The following is a 9,822-nucleotide window of genomic DNA, read 5'->3' as shown; positions in this document are numbered from 1 at the left end:
GTGGGAAGAAAGAGTTAGAAAATATCAAAAGAAGCATGGGAGGAAAGAGTATACAAATTTTGTTCTTCAGGAAAAGTGGAAACAGAAAAGCATTTCATGTTAGAATGTAACCCTTCAAAGACAAGAAGGAAAATTATGCAGATATGCTAATAGCGAGCTTTTGGGATAATCTTTCCAAAAAAAGTGTGAGAGGAAAGAGTTAGAAAAGCATTTCATTTTAGAATGTAACCCTTCAAAAACAAGAAGGAAAATTATGCAGATATGCTAACAGCTAGCTCTTGGGATAATCTATTTAGCCAGGGATCTGTCGAGAAACTGGGAGCATTTATTGTGAAGCTTCACACAAAAAAGTTGCTTGGTGGAAGTTAAAATAATTTCTTTCTTTCTTTCTTTCTTTCTATATATGTTTGTTTAACTAGTCATATTAACCACATCATTAGGATTTGGTCCAAGTTTCGAACCAACTAATATGGTTCATCCTCAAGACAAAGGTGAAAAAATCAACCAATCCTAAAGCATAAATAGCAAAGATGCATCATGGACCAACCAATCCTAAAGCATAAATAGCAAAGATGCATCATGGACCAGAGTTACCGTTAAAAATTAGCATTAGAAATTAGTTATTAAAATAATATTTAGTTTAAACTAGCTATTAAAAATTAGTGGTTATATATCTATATTAATTAAATTAATTAATTTATTGAAATATTATAAGAATTATTTAAATAAAATTAATAATAATATAAAGTGGGATTGATTGTAGGGAAAACTCCATAGTTAAGCGCCCTTGAGCCAGAAGCTCTTTGAAAGTCTTGGTTACCGGTGCGTGCCTCTTAAGAAGTCTCATGGAAATGGTCATAAATGAATGATTTATTTAACACCATTGAATCCCAAAAAATGATATCTAATAATACTAAGATTAAAAATGATATAGAAAATATTAAAATATTTTTAAATTTAATAATTTTATTAATATAAATTAATTAAATTTTATTAATATAAATTAATTAATTTTTTATTTTTATTATAATTTTAAATATAAGGAATTTCATTAAAATAACTCAATATTTTGTGTGAGAATGGAATAAAAATAAAATAAAATAACTAATAAAATTATAAAAAAAAATTAGGTAAATTTTGATATATAATATTTATAAAAATAAAAACGATATTCTCATTTGCAGTGTGGATCATAAAAATCTAATATCTAACACAAAATCATGGTGCGTTTTAACCTAAATATACATCTCGATAATGAAATTAATCATATTTTTTATTTGCACATTTTTTAAAAACATGTTGAAAGAGGGACTTTAAGTTCTATCCTTTTAAGAAATAGATTCCCTTTGGGTCAAGAAATGGATTCCTTTACGTTTTAATTTAAGTAAAAGTGGAAATTGATTAAAAGGTATTATATATTATTGAAAAATAAGAAAGGATTAATAATAATGTTGTTTAGAAATAATAATAATATTTTTTTTTGAGATTTTTTTTATTGTGTATTGTGTGAGGATTTCGTTTAATATTTTAGGACACTTTACTTACTATCGAGAACTAAATAATGTCACAAAATTTTAAATTTTAAAAATAAAAAATAAAAATAAAAAACAAAAAATTATAAATTATAAAGATAAAAAAAAATTAAAAAAAAAAAAACAAAAAATAAAAAATGTTAACATATCCATTCTATTTTTCATTGTTTATCCATTTTTATTATTGATTTATATTTTATTAATTAATTGAATTTTATATTTATTAATTATTTTCTTATCTTATTTCTTATTATTCATGGTTATTCACTCTTCTTATTGATTTATAATTTATTAATAAATGGAATTTTATATTTATTAATTATTATATTCTTTTAATTTTTAATTATTATTGATTTATAATTTATTAATGAATGAATTTTATATTTATTAATTATTATATTCTCTTATTTTTTAATTATTGGGTTTAACTTTTGTCCAAATTTAATGTTTTTCCTCTCTCTTTGCATTTTTATAATCTCATCTCACTCTTTGCTAATTATTATGCTTTATTTGATCTACTTATTATGCTTCATTTGATCCCTGAGAATGAGTGGAGTGTCAACTTGAAACATTGGACATTATGAAAATCTCAAAATCAATATTATTATTTAGTTGTGGAAACTACATACTTTTATTAAGAAATGAATACTTTTTAAAAAATATAAAATATTGCAATTTGTTTATTTATCATGATGTTGTTTTAATATGTAGCTAATTGCATTTTTAAATGTGAATGCAAGTGGGTAAATTGGAGATGAAAGGAGTGCATATACATGGTTGACATTATCAAACTTATGTTGTAAGAATCCTTGAACATGAGTAAGGAACTCTGTGTTATTCACTTTTCATTATGTATTTTAAAGTTCTAAAATTTTATTTTTATTTTTTAATTAGAATTTTTGGAGCTTTTCAAAATATTAGATGTCAAAATATCGGATACTCGCGGAGCTCCAAGTATGAACCCTAGTTCCGCCGTCTTGCTCTCGGCCTCAGTTGGGTCTCTGATCCCTAGTTCCGCCGTCTTGCCCTCGGCCTCAGTTGGGTCTCTGATCGCTCGGGCTACGCAGGGGATCAATAGATCCAAGCAAATAGTCAGGTCCTGTAGCTCAGATATAGGTTCGCAAGATGGACAGGCCATGAACGCTGGCTCGGAACTTAACGCCACGGCCTCCATACCCCCAGCCGCCGGCGTGAAAGATGGCTGCGCCATGAAAACTTGTGCCGCAGACTCAAATGCACCAGCAACTCTCGTGGCCGAGAGTTCAAAGATAGCTTGGCCCCGCTCCCCTGCTTCCAAAGCGCGAGTTGGCTGCCCTTTTCAGATTGTCGGCGCTGTGGCTAAGGACGATCAGGCAGATCCCCTAGTATCTCCTCTGACCTTAGCTTTTGGAAAGATCTGCAGGGGAAAGGAGCTTTCAGAACCTTCCTCACCTTTCCAGGTTCAAATCAAGCTCATAACGGGCAAAACCATGCTACAATGGGTAAGCCCGACGGATCAAGTGCAGAATCTCAAGCATGCACTGGACATCAAACTAGGGATACCCTCTGCAGCTCAGCGGCTTCTCTATGAAGGTAAACAACTTGAGGATCTCTTTCCTATTTCTTTTTATGGCATTAAGAAAGATGCATCTATCATTTTAACCCTTCGTTTAAGAGGAGGAGCTGAGGGAGAACCATCCTCAACCAATGCTTTTTCATATAAAGATGTCGTCCATGGCAAGAAGACTGAAAAGACAACTCCACCAGTTCAGGCTGCTCCCAAGCCTTTCTTGGTTGACAAAGTGGAGGAGATTCCCTCTATTGAGATCTCTTACCCAAAACTGGCAGACGAAACCCAAAAATTCGCAGAAAGGGCCATCATATGCAGATTCAATGGGCTCTGGCCACGCTCAAAGGATCTTCTGGACTGGATCTATGACAACTGGACACGCAGCTGCAAGGTCTACTTCTGCGCAAAGGGATATTTTATAGTGTTGTTCGATAACCTCGAGCACTATGAAGATGCCTTAGAGGAAGGCCCTTGGTTCATGGGAGCGGCAGGCCTCTTCCTAACTCCATGGTTCCCAGACTTTGACCCAGCCTCTGCAGTTATCACAAAAGCCCCTGTTTGGATCAGGCTCCCAAATCTCCCATTACATCTATGGTGCACAGCAATATACAGGCAAATAGGCAACGCTTTGGGCAGCTTTCTCATGGGAGACTACATGCGGGAAATCCAAGGTCTCTACACTTATGCCAGAATTTGTGTAGAGCTAGATCTCAGCAAGGGTTTGCCAGAGCAAATCCATCTCAAGATCAATGACACTGTTTGGACCCAGTTTCTCGATTACGAAAACACTGCCTTCCGATGCCGCCATTGTCACCTAACAGGGCATCTTCAGACCTCCTGCCCAGCGCTACCAGCAAGATCGAAAAAGGGAATCTTTGCGAAAACCAAACCCAAGCGGTGGGCTCCCTGTACACCGCAGCCAGATCGAAGATCCAGCCCTCCCCCCAATCCAGAGGAAGGGGAAAGCGATTCGGATTCGGAACAGGTGCCTCAGCCGATGGATCCGCCCACGGATCCTATGGGGCGCTCTCAGGACCCAGCTATAGCCCAGAAACGCACCCATGAGACCTCCTCTGAATCAGAAAAGGATTTCCAGATGGAAGGGAATTCCAGTCTTCAAGTTGTCCTAGCTCATTCTCCCCATGATGGCTGGACAAAAGTCAACAAAAAGAAAGGAAAAAAACAATGTGTTGTAGTTTCTGGCCCTAAGGGGTAATCAGGCATTCTGTGATTTCTTGTCTTCTGATGTAATTATGAGTCCTTCTTCCGGAACCGAGGTTGATGGCTCCATCATTTCCGGTTTGCCGGTTTTTTGTTCATCCTGATTGTACTATATTTCACTTAATAGAATTAGTCTTTACCAAGAAAAAAAAAAATATTAGATGTCATTATTACACCAAATACAATTATTTTATAAAATTCAAAAGGTCTTAGTCTCATTGGTTTCATGAACCATCTATTTTTCCATAAAAATTTAAGGATTTTAACTTTATTGATTTGGTGAACAATTAATTTTCCATACAAATTAAAAGATTTTAGCCTTAGTGATTTAGTGAATAATTTGTTTCCTAATTTATATTCGTGGATTCGAATTTCCATAAACATAAAATTCTAAACATTTATTAATAAACATCTATAATAACATTAATTTTGTAAAAGTCCATGGGGTCTTGGATAGACTATTATTGGGTGTGTTGTTAAAGCACTCCTAGATGTTCAAATGTTATTCTTGGACATGACCATGATGTAGCCTCACTAATTCTGTAAATAAATATAAATCAATTCATAATTCCAAAACAAACAAACAAACAAACTTTTTTTAATACTAATAATATTTCCATTTTGCTTTTGGAATTAAAAGTTAGTTAACTACCTTAAATACTTTTTGAACTTACAATTTAGTCCACTAGCTTAAATATATTTTTTTAATTACTTATTATTTTCTATTTCTTAATAGATATTATTTGCTTTCATATTATATCACAATATTTTAATTATAGTTTATTATTTTATATTCATGCAAATTATTGTGTTTAAAAAAAATTATTATTTTATTTAAATGAAATCAACAATTTCAATATATGATTGTCAAACTTAAAAATTGACTATCTTCTTTACTTGTCACATGAAAACTCGATGTTGGTTGGATTTTTTAGTTTTTCTTTCTATTTTATCTTTTATTCAAATTTTAACTATTACTTTATTAATTTAGATGTGTTTTTCATTTTGTATTTTATGCAAATTTTTATTACTTTATTAATTTAGATGTGTTTTTCATGCAAATTTTTATTAATTTATTGATTTGGATGTGCCTCTAATTCTGTATTTTATGCAAATTCTTAATCATTAATTTTTTTATTTGGAAATCAATGTTAAGCATCAAATAAGTTTAAAATTTATCTCCGAATGAATTATTGAATGAATTGTGCACTGTTTTATTATTCATTTAAATATACTATTTATTATTTTATCATAATTTTCATATATATCTATGTTATAATTTGCTATATAAAAATTAATGTGAAATATGAACTAATTAAGGAAACATCTTAACTAAACATTAAACTAAGAGTTATTTTAGTTGTATTAAATCTCTCAAATGCAAATAATTAACAATACAACAATTCATATGGAAATTAAAATAACCAATATATTTTATGATGAGGAATATTATTCAATATGCACAAGACAAGTAGGAGCTAATATTAGCAACACCCTCACTTAATGAGTACTTGTCTTTGATCTTCTTATTTGGCAAAATCTTCATTAGCATCTCTAAAAAAATTTGAAATCATGTAGAGTGAACTCCATCAAGTTGTCTCGTAGCCTTCATAAAAGTATAGTTGCATAGTTGAATTCTCGAGTTCCACTTTTAAACTCCCAGATCATGAATCTCTCAAATTCAATTACTGAACAATATGCACAAGCTATCACAAAACCTCACTAGCAAACTGCAATCTACATGCAAATCTCTACAACTAATGCTTAGATCCATAACTTCCAAACTAATTGGACAACCATCCATACTAAACTTTACTTCCACTTGACCACTTCTATAAATTGCTTTAAATCACTAAATTAATTCGTTGTTTGTAATGACTGAACTACTAATCATTCTATGGACATGCTTCCATATACCAAAATACATGGTTTCCATCTATTGCACTCATTAATTATCTAGATAAATAGTCTAGATAATGTATAGAAAATCACTTTGACAAAATGATATCTTTATCTGATTTTGATAATATACATATAATATTTTTTTTTAAATAAAATAATGTATCTCCACCACCAATATTTTAATTAGGTCGATAGACCTTCTTTTGAATCAGTTCATTCGTCTACACTTTTTGTCTCTATCTGACATATGTGCACTTCTCCTTATCACATTTGTCCAAAAACTTTTACGCCCGCTCTTCGCTCTCCACTTGACATTTGTGTGCGCCATTTTTTTAACAGAGTTAGATGCTAGTTCTTCTGAATAACAATTATTAATTGTAGTTGATATAGGTTGATTTTAATCATTTCTTATTTTACCTCCTCCCTGGTCTCCCCTGTCTCCACAGGCTTCATAACCCTATTTTTCGAGGATTTCTTATCCGCGGGTGGAGGATCAGGGATGGCGTCGAAGCCCTCACGCCCACTCTTATCACATATTCAACTGGCTTCACAGCCTCCTTCCCACGGCCTATCCCCTTCCCTCCAGTGCAACCCATTCTTTTCATCAAAGCGGCCTCGAATTCCTCCACGGACAAGCTATCATAAGAATCCAAAGAAGCCTCCTCCAGCAATTCCTCCACGACCTCTCTCAGAATTTACTACTCGGACTTTTCCATGAATGCCTTTCCATTTCTTTTCCCATTCTGCTCTATTTCCATGGAATCCCAAACGTGATGAGATCTTATATTGAGGTCGTACTCCGCATCCTCTATTATCATTGCATGTGAAAGTAATATAAAATGTCACTCTCACATTTTACATTCAAAACAAATGGAATGGATATGGAAAAGGAAAATGGATGAACTATCATTAGGAACGCCTCCATTATAATTCACTTATGTCATATTTTTTTCAAAATACATTGAATAAGGCCTGTGAGATGAGTTAGTAGGTAATATATTTTAAGTTTTAATCGACTTATGCCTCAGGCTCAAATTACAACTCATATTTGGTCATCTGAATGTTTTTCATTTTTTTCCTGGGTCCCCATGAATTCTCCAGCGTGGAGATGACCTTCAGCTTCTTGGCAGCGGGTTTTCTATTGGTATCGAACTCATTCAGGAACTCCAGCTTTTCCTCATCTTCGTCTTCTGCAACTTATTTGTGTTTGTCCTTGTCCCACGGAGACCAAAGAAGGTAGGCCAGTCACATTTTGTTTGAGTTCAAAAATTTGTTCCTCGGTTGAAGTTTTTTGTTTTGTGTCCTATATTATCAAAAAGGAATACAAAGAAACCAATCACCATATGCAAAGATTATGTAGATTAAGCAAAGGCTATAAACGATGACCTCAATGTCTAGAATCTATTTGCTCGTATCAAGTTTTTTTGTATGCCATAGTTTAAGTTACCTTTTGAAAAGCCTATGTTCATCCAAGGCTTAATCTTGATTACAAAATTACAAAATTTCATTATTCTAGTTAAAATATATATTTTTTGGTAAAGGGTAATTTAATGGCTTTTTTTATCGGTTAAATTTTGCAGACTATGTTTTTATTCCTTATTGTAGGTATTTTGTGAGTAATGTATCAAATCTTCTTTTTTTTTATTTGGAGTATATATGAAATTAAAATAGCACTACTTATCATTTATATATAAATTAAAACAAACTCTAAATATATTTTAATTAATTTTTAGAAAATAAAATAGTATTAATTAATAATATAATTTAGACTATAGATTTTATAATCCAAACGTTGTAATTAAAAAATAGTATTAATCAATTATATAATTTATAATGTAGATTTTATAATCTAATTATTTTAACTGAGTTTAAATAGTGGTTTCCAACACTCATTATTCTCTATTTTTAGTATTTCGTTAGAGGTATATCAAATTATTGTTTTTAGTTTGAGCTCTAGAATATATATATATATATATATAATAAAGATTCATAAAACTAAAATATCATCTTTTACAATATGTATATAAATTAAAATATGTCAATACATATGGCATATGACATACATATCTACAAATGTGTTCCTTATACAATTTTTCCAATTTAAAAAACTTATCGGCCTCTCTTTGCACCTTTTGGAGCAGTTGCTAGTATATTAATGCATGTGAACTAGTAGTTCTGGGAGGCCTTCCACAACTCGTAAAATGTTGTAAAATATCCAACTTTGAGTAATTAAGACTATGTCCACGACATCTGATAAAATTGATAAAAGAGAACAGAATACCATAGAATTGCAAGCTCCTTTATTCATTCATGAAATTATCAATGACTTGGACTTCTTTATTATTTCCTCTTCATTACATTGTGTTCCTCCGAGTTTAAAAAGTCCATTATCTCATTCTAATCTCAGCAAAATTGCAAATTTTCAAAGTAGTAGATGTACATACCATATGACATAGTTTGGTTCGGCGTTGTTTGTATTGATGTATGGTTTTCTAATACGCTTCCACTCTGATGTTGTGATGTCGAGGGATGACATCATCTAAAACTTTTGCAACCTATCGATGAGCGGCTTCAATGCAGATCTATTCATAATGGCTTTCCTCTTTTCTTAGTGATGGTAATTTACTTCGGCAAAAAATCAATTTAAATAACACAAATCAAGATTTCATCTCAATTTTTTCCGTCAAATTCCCACGCTGGAAAGTACAAAAAGTCGCACTAAAGACAACTCCACACATAAATACATTAAAATACTTCAAATAAAAAAATAAAATGAAAAAGTAATAATAGTGTCACACCCTTACATATTCTTTGGATTGCCCATAAGAGAGCTACATGGAGAGCTACCAGCTCTGATTATAATATAGAAAAAAAATATCACACAAACACATATTTTTTTATATTATATTAAATATCAATAATTTGACACATATAAATACATTCAACTAGTTGAGAAAATATCTTAACCAAACTCTGAACTATTTTAATTGGATTAAATCTATCAAATCCAATTAATTAAAAATCAAACAACTCACTTAACAATTACAATAACCAATACATTTTATGATGGGGAATATCATTCAATATGCACAAAATAAGTAGGAGTTAATATCTCCTATAACTTCAACTCTATGGTAACTAACATGTACATGGGATAAAGCAATTTTAATACCAAAAGAAAGGTTTTGTCAAGGTAAGCTACTTACTATGTGTTGTTGGGCTAATCTATCTATCTACCAAGTTAGATTATTTTGATCCCATCATTTACTCTTAAGCAGAATTTGAGATCAATAAGATCTAAACCATAAATAGACATGAACTTCAACGTCATTGAAATGTCAAGATCAACCAAAGTCGTGCAATCATAGAACGTAAGAATTTGAAGTAGAATCACATAAGCTATGCCTTCATTTTGTATTCTTCTCATAATTTTAGATGAATATAAATACAAAATTTAGACCATTGGATTCAACTTCCAAGGTTTCTTGGATCCCCCCCAATACAAACGGGTGTATATGAATCCAACAAGAGAACTAAAGTGCAAATATGCATGGCAACCAATCGTTGGATGTGATCTTTGAAATAGTGGTTTAAGGAAGACCAAAAACCAAATGAAGT

Source organism: Pinus tabuliformis, chromosome 6 (assembly GCF_031772625.1).
Source record: "Pinus tabuliformis cultivar Carrire ecotype Pingquan chromosome 6, CPIR1, whole genome shotgun sequence".
Taxonomy (NCBI): domain Eukaryota; kingdom Viridiplantae; phylum Streptophyta; class Pinopsida; order Pinales; family Pinaceae; genus Pinus; species Pinus tabuliformis.
The sequence above is the reverse complement of the archived record's forward strand: the minus strand, read 5'-3'. Positions refer to the sequence as shown.